This window comes from Passer montanus, unplaced genomic scaffold (genome assembly GCF_014805655.1).
Source record: "Passer montanus isolate IOZ18808 unplaced genomic scaffold, ASM1480565v1 scaffold11, whole genome shotgun sequence".
Classification (NCBI taxonomy): domain Eukaryota; kingdom Metazoa; phylum Chordata; class Aves; order Passeriformes; family Passeridae; genus Passer; species Passer montanus.
The window spans coordinates 11,303,472-11,320,341 of record NW_024357613.1 but is presented as its reverse complement, the minus strand read 5'-3'; the positions used below and the strand labels follow the sequence as shown (position 1 = coordinate 11,320,341).

At 36.4% G+C, this 16,870-nt stretch overlaps 1 protein-coding gene across 2 annotated transcripts in view; it reads right to left on the bottom strand.

Annotated features, from left to right (window-relative positions):
* The window catches only part of RNGTT (RNA guanylyltransferase and 5'-phosphatase), a 171,378-nt gene that overhangs the window by 17,018 nt on the left and 137,490 nt on the right, over nt 1-16,870 (bottom strand). The gene's annotated exons all lie outside the window — the stretch shown is intronic.

Sequence of the window (16,870 nt, the reverse complement as noted above, 5' to 3'; positions counted from 1 at the left end):
TGTTGAGAAAAAAGTTGCAAAAGTCATGTTAGGGATTTTTCTTCCTTCTAAGATTTCAATTAGAAGGAAAATAATCTTTTTTTTTCCATTACAGATAATACCCCACAACAAAAAGATTAATAGCTGCTGACTTAACGCAGACTTTCAAAAATTAGCTTTGATCAAAGGAAGTGCTGTAGTGAAAGTCAACTGCCCTAACCCACTTCTCATCTCCCTTTATAGTATTGAGCTGGCATGAACTCCCTCCCCTTTCTTGAATGGTTTCCTTTAAACTTCAAAGCCTAACTGGCTTTGAGGCTTAAGACACAGAAAGCTTTTTCCTTCTTCAAAAGCAATTAATGACATGATGTATAATCTGACCTACAATCTAGTATCTAAGCACACAGGTCTTCTTGATCACTGTGGGGCTACAGAATGTAAGGGGCTCGACAGAGAAGTTTATCGTGGCTCAGTAACTGCAAGTGGTTTTAGGGTGCCTGCCAGCTGATGAGGTCAGTCTGTTGAAAGAAAGGTAAGCAAGGGCTAATCTATCAATGGCACAAATTTGTCGATAAATGAGGCTATAGAGGGATTCTCACTGCTTTACCTTTCATTGCAAGCTCCTCTTTCCTTTCCATGCTTTGTTATTAATGAGTATGTAGAGTTTGGAAGCCAGATTTCCCAGGACACCATGGTAATGGATATGGGGTGGAGCAACACAGACTGCAGTAATCACGAGGCAGAGGAATGGACAATATTCATCGACTTCCAAGAGACACAACTGGCTTCAGAAGATATAATGGATTTTGCAACATCTGGTTGGAGAAATCTATAAACTTTTTGGTCTGTTTGGGCAGCAGTGTTTCCAGACAAATGAATAAAGACTGTATCTGAGTTTTTGTTTTACTGTCAGCTAAAAGGGATTGCAACTTCAAATGGTGAATGCTGATAACAGGAAATAATCAATGGTTTAATAGCTGGTCCTGCCAAAGTCCTGAAAGGTAGGAAATCTGGGAAAGTCTGCTGTACATGAGCACACTTTTCACAGCTTTGTCCATACATTTTGTTATTATATGTGGCATCAGTAACAAAGTAAGCGAGCAACAACATTTAGTCTTCATTCTTATTTCATGAAACGACTTCACCCACTTAGTCTGCAAAAGCTAAGGTAAGCAAAGCCAAGGAAAGTCTCTTGGGTTTTCTCACCATATGATGTCTCCAAGAAAACCATTATCACAAAGATCTCTGCATGGGCCAATTCTTAAATTCCCCATAATTCTGAGCCTAATTTGAGTTCTCTACTCAAGTGCTACACTTGTGTTTGAGCTGCTGTCCTCCCCTACCTAAGGCCCAGGACAAAAACAGCTTTAGTTCCCTAACAAATACAGCTAAAAACATTTGTTTTGCTTTCCACCTGATGTAATAATATTTGAAGTAACATCATAAGCTTTCTAGAGACAGCCAGTGTCACTAAGATTGCCATCCAGGAAAAAAAAAAAAATCCTTGAAGGCTCTTCCCTAGAAGAACAGAATTAAGAGAAAGAAAAACAAAGTAACAGCAATGGCAACTCTGTAAATCTCTTTTCCAATAATCTCAAAGGGTATTCTTACACACTTGTAATGTGTATAAGTAACTTGTAATGCTAAACTCATTTCATTAGCATGCTTTAGATAAAACAGCTGTATGTACGTAATTCTGCAGTTGAAAAGTCCAAGGTAAAAGGGAGTTGATTTGTCAGGCAAGAGTGCACACAATGGAGAAATTAATGAAAAAGCCTTGGTTTGTAGTTTCCTGCTGTAACTACTGGCACTAATTACTAATTAGTAATTAGTTAGTACAGACTTTTCCTTAAAGTTCTGAATGAAATATTAACAAGGTAGTAATTAAGTAATTCAAGGTCTGTTTGCTTTAGTGTTTGCATTAACATTAACTTTAGTGTTGTAAATCCAAAACCTGACTCACTGATCTATAAACGTCCTTCTAAATTAATCAGAGGCACCCTTTGCTTTCCTTCCATTGAAGTTAAATTATTCTGGAACCCCTTTCTATGCATTAATGGTATCCAAAGTGTAACAGGTGGAAAGAGAAGGTAATGATGTAGTAAAATGCAGTGATTGTACCTTGCATTATTTTCTAAAAGAACAAAAACATTCTTGTCTCTAATCCTACTTTTGCATATTCCTTTACATTGCTTCTACTACAGACCAGCCTCCTCCCTACATTCCAGCAAGGTTTAAAAGAAATGCTACAACATGTAGTTAATCTGCTCCTGCAACAATCACCAATCAAGCATGGCTAACCATGACCTACTAACCAAATGAAGCAGAAGCTGGGTTGCACTTGTGTGTATTACTGTTAAATACACCTGGGTAGGTTAATGTACAACTCTAATGGGGTGTTTTATTTCTTGTGTGGTGCAGCAGGATCATGCAGGCAATAGGCAGCTCCTCAAGGCAGTGAGGACCACGGTCAGCATGAGCCACCTCTGCAAGGGGCAAGAGGTTGTTTGGCTAGAGCCTCACTGCCTCCCACTTAAAGCTCCATCAGGGTCTTGGCTGACCCAGTCAGAGTCCATGGGTGACTTCTGCACAGTTGAGTGAGACAACTGGCTTCCAGCAGACACCAGGTCATTAATTCTGTTCCGAAACAATGCTGACTTCACTACTTCATGCATGAAAAATAGAGAAAAATCTCACATCATTGCCGGTACAGAATCCAGCATGGCATCTCATGAATCTTCCACTGAGAACATGCTCAAATATTTTTTATTACAACACATTAAGCTAAAATCAATAGATTCATTTACTGAAATGGATTTAGTACTTCAGTGAACCAAGGGAAAGTAACACTTTTTAAAAAGAAGTGACATTTCATTACAGCATTTGGTTGTAAACTCACTGGCAGAAATTTTTCTGTATACCAATTAAACAGTAACTCACTGAAGTTAGTAACATAAAAAGCAATATTGCGTATTTACAGTTCCCTTCCCACTAAATGAAAACATCTACAGTTCTCAGCAATACAAATAAAGTCTCTGCACAGCAGTTCTAACAATGCTGCCACATTTCTGATATTTTCAAATATTTCTGAACTATTTTCCCCAAAGATATAATATGCTATTGTCTCTACAATCAACCTTTTTTCGTTTTGAGAGAAGCAGAAGTGGCATTTTGAAAACTTCAATTTGCTGAAATGTAATAGCACTGAGTTCTGTTGCTCTTCACTTTCATTCTCACTTTATGCTAGAAAGATAAAACCGCAGTGGCTTTACTACTGTCAAATAAAAAGTAAATGAATAATGGTTTTGCTGACTATTACATAACAAGATACTGCATCACTATTAGTCAATTGAGTTTTAATATACATTTCTCTCTCAAACGTGAAACTTTACCAATACTATAATAATTCTGGAAAACTGCCAAGGAAAGGTATATGTAACCCTTGCAATAAGAACTGTAAAACCAAATTTGATTAAGAAAGAATTTAAATATCTTAGTGTAATTTACACAAGTAGAGAAACATATAAAGAATTCAAAAGGAAAGAATCTTACCTGATTTACTGTCCATGTACAGCTTCATTTTCCCCTAGGATTACTGCTTTGTAGATATCAAGGACATTTTTTGAATTGTACAGGTGCTATTTATCATTTCATTGAGTAGATCAGCATCCCTCTACTTTTACTAGTAGGAAATCTCATCTTTTTCCCTACAGGCCAGTCTTTCATGGGCATAATCTTTTTTAGTTACAACTTGTTCCTTATTTGCTAACCTTCTCTAAGAGCCACCAACTTTTTCATCAGAGCTCTAACAGACCCTAAGCTTGCAGGACTTACCTGGTTTAGAAGACTTCTATTATAGGATAGAAGTGGTGGAAAAAATGGATATCTGAAAATCAATTACCAGTAGCTCAAGTGATCTTGAGCTACAGGACTTGTCTGTGGGAAATATTATATTGGAAATGCTAACTTCCAGTTAAAATTGCTGTACAATAAGAATGTGTTTTTACTCCAGCCTTTAATCTCATACTTAGAAACGTCCAGAGAGAAAGGCAAGACAAGTATTTATGCCATTATATTAGTTATTTAAAATTCAGGAGCTAGTTTCTATATGTAATTCACAGAGAGAGACTGGCACCTCTACAAAGTGATTTGAAAGATTCAGTGAGGCAACCATCAGGCACTCTTCTTAGAGGATCCCAGACTCACTCTTGGATTCAACTGTTTTCCACCACCTATACAAGGAGCCTGCAGGGTCTATGGTGGCTGAAATTAGATCATGTGACCTTCTTTATAGGTATTCTAATTAGACAGGATATTATCTACAATCCCGTTTCCTTTCAAAGCTGATATCCTGCATAATTATCTCATTTGATATTTCTTCTACCTTCTGTGTTATTGTTTGCAATCCTATTCCTTTCCATTTATCTAAATTTAATCTGCATTTGCCTTTTACTAGCCCTAAACCAGCACAGTACCTCTCAATACAATAATTTTTGCCATCAACTGCTTTTTCTCCAATGTTATCAGTATTTGACATTTAAAATATTTCTCATTCATGATATTCACCATTCATTTTACATATACTATAAAGAAAGGTCTCAGAAACAATTTCCTAGTCAAAGAATTTCCCTATTATACCATCTCTCACCCTTTGCAACTTCAACGTCTTGATTTATTCATGAGTAATTTATTTTAAAGACATTATCATCTGCATTTCACAAAGGTACTACAAGTTCAAGCTCATTTATCAAGTTCAACCTCATTTGTTCAGTTCAGATTCAAAATAATTCACCTCTAAAAAGCCTAATAAATGTAGATACTCTCTGCCTATAAACTGTACAGTAACAATTTGCTTTCTTTTCCCCCCTCAAACCTGATCTTGGCTGATGTTCTCATTCTTTAAAACAATAAACGACTAAGAAATGGTAAAAAATGCCTAAAACATCTTTTGTTTCTCCTTTCAATTAGAATTAATTTCTAATAGGGTCTAATATTTATAATTTTACTTAGAATCTACTTTTTTATTTATTCTTTCTCTTTGACTGTTATCCATCACACTGCCTTTATTTCATTTGCCTCCACTATCAACAAAAGCCTCTAAGAGAAAATAAAAGATGAAGAACTTATTTCAAAAATCAGAACAGATTAATAAAGAACAATTATGATGACAAACATGGTATGAAATGAGTATTTTCTGATGGAAACAATAAAGAAATACAAATTTAGGACACTACTTTCTCTGAGAAGACAATTATCTACAATAAGTTTCCTAAATTGCCTAAAACTCCTAGAAACTTGAGCACACTGCCATACTGTCTGAGTATTATATTCTAGTCAAAAGAAAATGCAAATGCAATCACATTTATGGAAACTAAGCGTGGGGATGTCTACATCAAAGGAAAAAACAGTCCCTACTGCCACTCACTCAAGCATAGGAGCTGGCCCCATAAACAGCTGCTGTCATCAAGGTATCCTCAATTATTCAGAACAAATTACACTCTCTGTGTGCAGAGGCACACCCAAACCAGGTTTGACAATGCAGTTATAACAGAAGAACAGCTGCAGCAACAAATTACCATGTTCAAGAGCTTAAAATCATCATGGACAAATCATTCTCTCTGCCAGATGATTTCTGTAAAACATAAGAAAGCAAAACAAAAGATGCTGCCAACCCCAAATCACCCATGTATGGGAGCCAGAACACAAACACTGAAGCTTGTGAAATAACAATGTGACAAAGAGGACAAGGACAATAGCAAAGCACAACTTGCACTACAGCACAAGAAATCTGGCAGTTTTACAATGACCTGATCAGTTATTCCACTGTGGCAAGTATGAAGGCTCAACGCAAAACAGATGATAAATATCTGCAACATCTATGCTCATCTATTGCTAAAACAAACCTTTCATTTCCAGGATCCTTCTCAGCAGTTTTTAGTTGGTAGTGAGCAATAACTTTATGGTTCAAAAACAGAGCTTAAGCCTTTTGTTTTGCCATCTTTTCAAAGTGGAAAATAAACTGTCTATTAATATGTTATTATAATGAGACATAATCTGCATGTCCTAATGCTCACATTTATCACAGTATGTTTCCATACCACTGGGCACAGGAAAGCTACCATAAAAGAGTCTGCTTACCACTTTGAAAATGCAGTTTTCTATATGACTGTAACTCTCAGAGTGGTATCTGTAGGGGGTCAATGGTAAATACTTGGAAAATTACAGTAAGGTAAGAAAGCAAATGAATTCAAGAACGCTGAGACCAAAAAAAAAAAAAAGAAAACTAAACACTCATGGCACATACATTAGCTACAACTGGTTTCAAATCTCATTACTTATCAAACAAAAGGAAATGAGAAACTCCAAATCAAACATCTCTAACATGATAAAAAACTGGTTTTTGCCTTAATCTTATGGGTAGTATGACAGAAGTACCCCAGCCGAAACAACTGAAGAAGAAAATACTAATTGCCTCAGGGATTAATTCTGGAGGCTTTTTCCAAGGGTCAGTGATGCTGCTGGAACAGGGGCTGCAGACAAGACTGTAGGGGAAGGAAGGTATGAATGTTAGACAACATGACTGTGCTGTCTATATACGCAAATGTTGTTTCCTCAGGTATCCTGTATTGTAATGCTGTTACACACCCTCTTCCCTTACTAATGCACAACAAGCCATTTGACACATTTACAAAGTCTCTTTGCTCATTTACAGCCAAACGCTACTCACGGGCAGCTCTTCTTGCAGCCCGTTACTCCTGAGCTTTGCTACTAATCTAGCTACTGCTGCCATTTCCAATTTCTTTTCTTCATTGCTATATTTCTTTTTAAATTAGCTATATGGCTCTGAACAATCTATAAACCTCTTGAGTTTTAGACACATTCCTGAGAACACCAGCTTCTCTCAGCTCCAGTTAGACTCACAAATTCTTAGATTAAGACAGAGATGCTTTATTTTCAACATATACCACATAATCCATTAAAAAAATCCATACTGTGTCATTACGGGAAAACAGCTGCAGAATGACTTCAAAGTAAAACACCCATCTTTCTTCTTCTAAATAAACATTTTAGTGAAGAAAACACAGCATGTTCTTTGAAAGAGGACCATAGGATCTCTGGAATATAATGCAATTCTACCTCTTAACAGAAAAAGGGTGCATCTTTTTGTATTTTTTGTATTATGAGAAAAAACGACACTTTCAAGGTAAACATATAACAAGAAAGATCCCAAGATACTAAGAATGGAAGTACTGAAAGCGTGTATAATGCAAGTTGTGGTCACAGCCATCGGAAAAGATAAGAAGGAAGAACTGACAGGAATACTGTATGCTAAAATTAATTAAGGTACACTAGTCAATCAGTAACAGCAGAGGTTCAGAAAGATCCAGCTCTAAAATTTCCCAGTAATATATCCTTATGAATTAGTTAAATTTTACAGCAGTGACTGCTTATACTCCAAAATGTCACAGAAGCCTTCAGGTCAGAAAGGACACCCAGCCAACACCCAACCCAGCCTCCTGCTCTAGGCTGGTTAACTTCAAAGATGAATCAGGTTGCTCAGGGTCTCTTCCAGTGAAACCCTGAAAAGCTCCACAGAGGTCTTCAGGAAACCTGCTGCTGCATTACACCAACTTCCATGAAATTTTTTTCTTACATCCAACTGGAATTTTCCTGCTTGTCCTTCCCAGGCACCTCTGAGAAGTCTTTTTTTTCTGCCATCTCACATCAGATGATGGAGGATTGCAATGAGTGCCCCCTTAACCCCTCCCTTCTAAACAAACCCTATTTCTTTAACCTCTCCACACAGGCCATATCCTCTTCCCTTCACCATGACCCCCACAGAGGTCACTCCAGAGGGGTGGCTCCTCATGCCCCAGGAAGCCCAGAACTGTGCACAGTTACCTCAGGTGTCTCTCAGAAGCACTTGAGCGGAGAACAGGGACCTTCCTTGACCTGCTGGCAAAGTCCTGGCTAAGACAACCCAAGATGTGGTTGTCCTTTCCCAGTGCCACAGCACGTGGCTGGCTCAGCTCAGTTTGTGGCCTCTGGGACCTTGGGGGGCTGCTCTGCAGAGCTGCTGTGCAGCCACTTAAAGGCTACAGCTCGCTGTGCTCCGATGCACAACTCCGAATTTGCTGCTACTGAACTTGTTGAGGTTCCTTTGTCAGCACTTGTTTTTCTAAGCTTTTTGAGAGATGAGGTATGATCATACTGATTTTGTATTGCTAAGATGCATTTGTAAGCCTAGGAAATGGAAGGCTTGAAAAGACTGCAATCTGTTCATTTTTACATTACTCATGAAATGCATTTGAAGGTTTTCTTTTTCTCTACACAATTAATATAGAGGTAAATAAAAACAACAAAAAATGCCCAATAATTAAGATCTACAATCAATTAACTATTTTAATCTTTCCAGAAGGCTTAATTCACCCCATGCTTGCCAAGAACAAACTTAAATTTATATTCAAAAAAACACTACTAGGAGCTGAAATAACAAAAACCTGCCCACCACCCCCCCCAAAAAAACCCAAAACCAAAAACTCGACAAAAAACCCCAACAAAAATCATATTCCCAAACAAAAAATCAATTATTCTATATTTTCAGCAGCAACAAGAGAAAACTGCAGAGGTAATACTCTTAATTCTATGGACTTCTATGGAACACTGCATGCTTTACAGATAACCATTTTTTAAACTGCATTCATAGCTATAATCATGACAAAAAGCAAAATGGGGCCTGATCCATCAGAAGAGAGTGAATTTATAAATTATAGCTCATTAACATTTAGCTCTTAGGGGCAGCAATTCTGACAGCATAGAAAATAACTTCTTCAGTTTTTGCAGTGCTAATGCAGATTTTATATATTCTCTTTCTGTTTACATCACCAGTTCTAAGGCTAGATTTAAAAAAAATAATTTTTGCTCCTTAATGTATCTACAGAGAATAAATATGTCCACTGTATGCTGGCTTTTACAGTAATATAAATGCAAATATACAATATATTAATATTTATTTCTGTTATTGGTGTCTAACATTCCCAGGCAGGACTGAGAGCTCTAATATTCCAGGATCTGTAGAACCACACAGGCAACCAGGACCTCTTGCCCTTAAGAGAAGCAAGTATGATTGAGAAAAACTGCAACAAACAATGTCAAAATGTAGAGAAAGGTAAGGAAGAAGCCAAGAGATAAAGAATTAAGCCATATGCTTTTTTTCTTTCCTAATTAATTCTCAAAATAGTGGTTCAGAAGTGCCTTTTTTCATTTAAAAATGAGCTAAATTCGCTACCTTTAACAAACATATACTTTAGGAATGAGCAGTTGGTGATTTTTTGCTAGCACCTTACATTTTCTAACTTGCAGTTTGTTCGGCAAATTCTCCCTAGCACCTCTCCCACCTTCTTTACAAGATATCAGCTGTGTGGGTACGGCAGAACCTCCCATGGATTCTGTTACCGCTCTCATGAATTCAGAATTTAGTTATTGAATATGTTTAGATTATTGTTTATGACACAAAGAAAGGCATCTTGAGCTTGGGACAGAAGATTCCAAGATGTCTAAGTACTCTAGGTTCCACCAAATTCACTCCAAGTTCTACAGTGTCCTCCTGAAAACCATCTTGCTGCCGAGAATTATTAACTTTATCTTTGATGTAAAACCTTTCATCATTCCTGCCAAAGGAAAACACAGTCCACAACCCTATGCCAGGTAACTTTTCATGTATCTCAGAGAACTCTGAAGATTAAAAAAAGGATGCTGAATTTGACCCAGTACTGTGGAATGATGTGGAAACAGTGCAGAAGAAAGGAAGGAGTGGAAAAGGACAGGTTCAGACTCCAGAAGGCATTATCTCAGCATACAGACTTCCCATAAGACTGTACATTGTCATTGTATCAATAAACATTAGAACAAATCCTAAATTCCCACTATACTGAGAAATTTATTTTGAAATATTATCTCTCCATCAGCCCCATTTTTGTAAGTTTTGGTGCTAAAGCTGTTTCTTTATGTTGACTTGTGCATGACACAGAAGTACAGGTGGTTACCACAAAAGACAGAGCGAAAAAAACAAAGAGAAGGATTTCTTTACACAGTTTCTAGACAGCCCAATACTAGCAATTCCAATGATGCCCAGTACAGCTTCTACGAGTAGCAAGAGGATATGAAAATCCTGCTGTAACATCCCGCAAGACTCTATAAAACATAAGAGCCACCCACCAGTTCTCTTGGAAGACTGTAAATAATAAGTATAGATAATTAATGTTGATTGCTTTGTCCTAAAGATGCAGTTTGAACTTCAACAGAGGCAGATTATACAGTTTTATCCTCATCCTGTGTGTTTTAATTTAGAGTGACTGTGTTTGATGAAATGTAGGGACTCAGATTACCTGGATTTATCTTCTTCTTCTTTCACAATCACCAATTAATGTAATTATCACATTCCTTCTCAACACTGCCAAGTTATTTGTTCCTAGTGGAGGTTGGATTCAGATCTGTAGCTCTGAAAGCATTCTTCAGCTTTCAGAAAAAAATTATTTCTGTCCAGGATAACCCATTTGCTATCCTATCATTACTTTCCTAGCTAAAAATAATTTTCTCCCATTTTTCTTCCCCTCACTGTCCATGTTAGCTCTGGTAATAAGAAGATGAAACAATCCTTCTCTGACACTATCTTGCTAAGCTAACGAAGGTTACAGCTATTTGTCTTTAATTTGACAGGCCCCTGCTCAACTCCGTGATGTCTCTTTCAGTTTGAAATTACTTGCCTTCAATGTGAACAACCAGAACCAAACACTTAGAAATAAATCAGCACTTCTGTTTTCTCAGGAACACCTCACTTCAAAGATTCTAGGGCTGTAGCATCTTCAAGCTGAAGACATGATTTCCCTAGGTCATATTCTATGGCATTTCACATCACATAAAACACAGTGACAGCACAAAACAGTAAGAAGGGGAGATAGAGACTACAAAACAAAATTCAGGGTATGACTTGACCATGATAAATAAGAAATTCTTTTGCTCTACTATTTGCTCTGGTAGTGAACACAAAAATCTCTGTGATTATGTATGAAAGTCCAGTAAGCAAAGCATCAAATAATTAAGACACCAACATACTCTTAGTGGCTGTCAACAGGCTCAAAGGCAAAACTTTTAAACATTTTTTGCTGAAAAGCTTTACAGACCACACTGCTACTGTGGAGATCTGTCTGAACAGCAGCTGATTGTGTGGCAAAAGTTGGACTAATTCCCTCCCTACATTTGGAGTGGTCTGATGACCTGTACCCTAAACAAGGGCATCCCAAGCTTTGGGATCCCTCATTGGCAGTAGAAGTCATTATCACTCAGGGAAGAAAAACATCCCTGTTTTCAGTTGAGAAATCAGCAGCTTATCCTACCTTAAAAAATAACCTCTTAAGATCAGCAAGACCATAAATTCATTCCTGTTCCCTCTTCTTCAGGAAAGGATTGTTTGGTAAATTGTGGCCAATCATTTCAGTAATCAGCTACAGAGGTTTGACATTGCTGAAGGAGTCATGAATTATGTCTGACCTGGTTCTCAGACACCAGTTCAGCCTGGGTGTTTGGACGAAGGTAAGGCAGCTTTTTTCATGAGGTTTCAGCTCACAAGGTTTCAGCTCTTGGGAACATTACAGTAAATTATCTGAGGTGCTGAGTCATTGCCTGCAGATCTTAAAGTAAAGGTAGATGGATTTGTACCTGGAGAGTCTACAGGTTCTGATTTGATATGGTCAAAGAAATTATTTTGGGGTGATTACCTCCTGCAAAGCCTCTCTCTGGCAGAACTTTACAATGCTTTATCATGTTTTAAGTTAAAAGTGTATCTGCTGAGGGAAAATGAGGCAGTTGGACAAATAATAGCTTAGAACCAAACTACATTCCTGGAGTGTAGGTGGTCAGCTTAGCTGTCTCAGCAATCAGCAACACTGTTCTCAAGTTTAATAAAATCACAGATTAGGGCTACTGACATGCAGGTCAGAGCAGAGATCTTGATTCCTTGCTAGTCCTTGACAACAAGACTGTTGCAACTACAGCAGCAAATTCCCCAGAAGCAAACTTAAAACTCAGAATCTTTCCACTGGGATCCTATCATAAAAGCAAAATACTAACAACACATTATTATTTTCAAAATATTCTTTTCAATATAACTGTCCTCATATTCTATCAAATAGAACAATTCTATTTTGGACAAAGGAGTAGTTACTATGAAACTTTTAATAACTACTCTTAAAATACTAAAAATAAAACAGTAGTAATTAATCTTTATTTAAATGGTAATTTAATGTGCTAAGAAAGCCAAAAAATGAAACTAGTCATTAGCTCATAGTAAAGACTGCCAGAAGCTTCATTACTTATTAATAATGGAGAACACAATGTACTGAACCATTTCCCCTAACCCCAGAAGCTACTAGGAACTGAACTGCAAAAATTGACAATCCTAATAAATTGATTAAGCAGTATGATTTTCTTTATAGATATAATTACTGCATATAGTATAGCTAAATTTTCATTGTAATCTACATTGATCAAATCTCATGTTTAAAAACAACATGTCATAAAACCCCAGTAAAATACCCTTCCATTGGGCAATTATTATGTATACTGGGACAATAGATTTAGTTACTTCTAATAAACACAAAATTTCTATGAAAAAGCTTTTGCTTTACTGGCATCCTTGTTAGCAAAAAAATACTAACATTATTTAGGGAAAAAAAAAGATAAAAGTAAGTTTGCCAGTTAATTCCAGCTGATGACAACACTTTATCTTCTTAATCAAGATTGTCACTTACAGAAACTTTTTCATTTCACCAAATTTCCAACAGGTGTTTAACAGAAAACCACTGGTTCTAAACCACTTAAGATCCAAAGAAAGCTGCAAATCATTGCATTGCTCCAGAGGTCTTTGAAAGAAAGCTGAAGTGACAGTAAATACTACTATTACTACTAATAACATAGCTTAAATGAGATAAGATACTGAAAGCAATCATCTATGGTGACACTGTTCTACAACACCATTGAATGGACATTAGAATTAAACAATCATTTAGAATAATTTTATTTAGAAACAAAATTATTTTTACTTATTATTTACTTTATTATTTACTAATTATTTACTTTATTTAATTATTTACATTATTATTTACTAATTATTATTTACTTTATTATTACTTTTTCAAAGTAACAAGCCTCTATTAAATTGACTCAATATAACCTTAAAGAACAATCCCCTGGGGAAAAAATGAGAAACCATTACCATAGCAGAACTTTGAAATAATTAATTGTCTCATAAACTAACTGAAACAGCCATCATTTATATATATCACTGAACTTACTCAAACACACTAAATATTACCCTAAAACAAGAGCAATCAAAAACACTGAGCAAAAGTTTAAGTGTTCTGTCATAAACTCTGTTCAAAATAGCAACATAAAAACCTTGCAAAAATCTTGCAATATGAACTAGCAGATTATTAGAAGAGTTAAGTTCCAGGCAGATCCCTCTAGCCAGGGAAACTTTTTTCCCATTTCTTCTATCCATCTGCTACCAGATGCAAGATTCAAAAGCTTCAGGAGTGAATGATTCACATTTCTCTTGCAAAATGAAGTACAGATATCCAACAACCTATCAAGCACAACCACTGATACCACTGAAAGCAAGCTGAGGAGGAAGATCAGGTAATTTCAGTTAATCTTATCAGTTCAGCTATGTCTCAGAAACATTATAAATATTAATATACATTAATGAATTATTGATATAAGTAAGAAAGACATAGCAAAATCATCCTAGAAGAGACATTACTATTTCAAACACTTTTCTCAGAATTGCCATCTACAGTCCTTCATCATCAAAGACATTGTTGCAATTATCTCTTGCACAGTTTTGGAAAGTCAAACGTGTTTGCTCTTGGAAGGGATACTTTGATAAGGAGTTTTTCTTTTTGCAAATACATATAAACTGAAACATGAATATATGAGCACTATATATGACTACTATATATGAGTTTATATGTTACTATGAATGTTTCAAAGACCTGGTAACATTCCTACTTGACAAATGAAAGTGCACTAAAATGCACTGGAAGTACTGCTGTCTAATAATGGTCCACTTTGAGTAATAAATCTACACTGGCAGAAGACTGCAGTGGTTTGGGGCATTCCTTAATGCACACATTTGGCAAAAAATGCTGTATCTAAATAGAATACATAATACTTGGGATGTTTGCAAATGAACATGAGTGGGTAATTTATATAACAAGAGGGACCGATCTATCACACAATGTGTAAAAGCATACTTGAACTAAAAGGTTATAGATTCTGCCTTATATATATTCAAGGGCCATATGTAGTTCACTGATCTTTTAACTGATGGGATCATTAGCAACAGCATATTAAACACCTGAAGAGGTGCTGGGGGAAGAATGAAAGAAACCTGTATCAACATTTATGAAAGACCACTGTACGTCTCCGGAGTACATAAACTTTTTTTTTTGCACCACCAATTCTCAGTGTGAATTATTACTCCCTTTTTCTTTTTTTGGTGTTGAAGATCTCTATAAACTTGTGGCACTATCACTCTACACCAGTTCCTCTTGTTGCCATGAAGCAAAAATCAATCTAGAATCTCAAGCAATCAGAGAGGAGCTACAATTTCAAAAGCTTTTTGTCTTTGTTAACTACATGCCATTTCCCAGTTGAAGGTAATAATAATGCACACCAATCAGCTCACCACTGCAGCATTGCTTTTAGCACCAGAAGCAAAGCAAAGCAACAGTGTGCAAGCATGCACCCATATATATATGTATATATATCCCTATAGCTCCAAAAATAAGTTATATTTTACAGAGTAAATCTTGTGGAATTCACTTATTCAAACATATCATTGTAATCTCCAGTAATTAAATGGAAAATAGGCTTTGTTTTTCGAATGCAGCAACTGAAATTTATTTGATTATTATGCCTATTCTGTGGCAAATGCAACATTTAGGATAAGACTACACCAGTGATATATTACCAGAAAGTCCAGTATTAACTTACTCAAATTAACTGTACATCAGGTACCATGCATGGTACCATGTATAAAGAACTACAGACTCAACAGAAAACCCTATTGTGCCTGTATCTTCAACACTATGCCATCACCTACTCTAAAAAAAACAACAATAGAAATACAGAAGGGTAGGTAAAACAAAAAAATCAATTGGAGATACAGGTAGGATTTCGGGAGCAATTAAATAGAATAAGTTTCTGTGGTCTGGAGGACGCAAGATTGGGTAATGCAGAGGGGAAGATAAAGATCTGGAATAGAGAATGGCTGCTCATCACTTCTCTTGAGATAAGGGCTAGGTTGAACCAAAAAGAATAATTTGGCAATAGATTTAAAAGATGTAAAATAATACCTTAACTCACAATGATAGTATGGCTTTGTATGTTGAAAATTTAGTGGAAAATCCCTCAAGCACACTGAGGGAGGGAAGTCCAAGTGAGTCTATTAAGCAACAGGATGCAGATACCACTTCCAGCAGAGAAGAGGCTGCATGCAAATTGCAGGAAGCTATGTGCATGCTTTGTCTTTATCCTGTTAGTGCCCTCTTTCCTCAGCATTTGCAAGTGGCCTGTCACTCAGTCCTGCAGCTGGATCCTGTACTGCATCTCTGCCTCGTGAGCAGAAGGGTCTCTCCCTGACCCAAAGTATTAGGAGGGGCAGCACTGCTGACTGCAAGCAGCAGAAAACAAATGGGGTATTCACCTCTTCTCTTTCACTTCCATCCAGGGGACTTAAACTCTTCCCAGTCATGGGGAAAACCTCCCATTTTGCTACTTCATATTCTTATAAGTGGATGGAGCAGGCAGAAACTGAGCCTCTTTTAGAACAGCAGAACAGTTAACTTCTATAAAGCTTTTAAAGAAGCACTGGTCTGAAGAGGTATCAACAAAAGTATACAAGAAGAATTTGTTTTTGAGGAAACTTCTAGCAAGCTGTTTCATGCAAGTAACATTTTAATTGTTTGGTTATTAGCCAAACTGAATAATACACATGTAGGAACTGGGGAGATGAGTAAAAGGAAAATAGGAAGATGAAAAGCATACATTTCTTGTTTTAAAATAATTTTAATACAGTATGAAAGTTTAAGTTATAAAATGTATTTGCTAGATACAGCTTGGGAATACTGTTTAGTAACATAATTAGGGATGGCAGAGGAACACATCTGAGTTTTAGAAATTAGGTTTCATTTTGATGTAAAACAAAAACAAAGTTTTTAAAATTCTGAAGCACAAGCATATGCACATGATGAAGGGAACAATGCAGCCCAGAGTGCAGAATATGTAATAATTACAGGTATCATCAAGGACATGGGAACACTTCAGCATTCTAAAACAGATACCACATTTCCACATTGCAGTGTAATGGCTGACATGCTAATGCCTCCCTCTCTTTGTTCTAATGAAAATATCAATGACACTCATCAGAATCAGTCCATATATACTTGTAACACATTTTTGTTTGCAAGTGACATGGCAATAACTAATTAGCAACTGGCAATTCAAAACATGAAGCTATTATAGTTCCACTGAAGAAAAGAAACAATAAGTCATAAATGGCAAATTATTTTCCAGCAATTGTTTGAGTCTTTCATAATATATCTAATAATACTGGGAAAACAATCTGTGCTTTTTACTGCAGAGTCTTTCCTGTCAAGGATCACTTAAAGAACTACAGGGCTTCAAAAGTAGCTTTGCTTTGAAATGTCTCTGACAAGAAAACCTTCTGGTAATTAAACCGTAGTCAAAATTAATCAAAAGGTGATTGGAAATACTAAACTTCTTTGACAAGAAGAAACCAAAAGCAAATCCAGAATATGGTAAACATAAC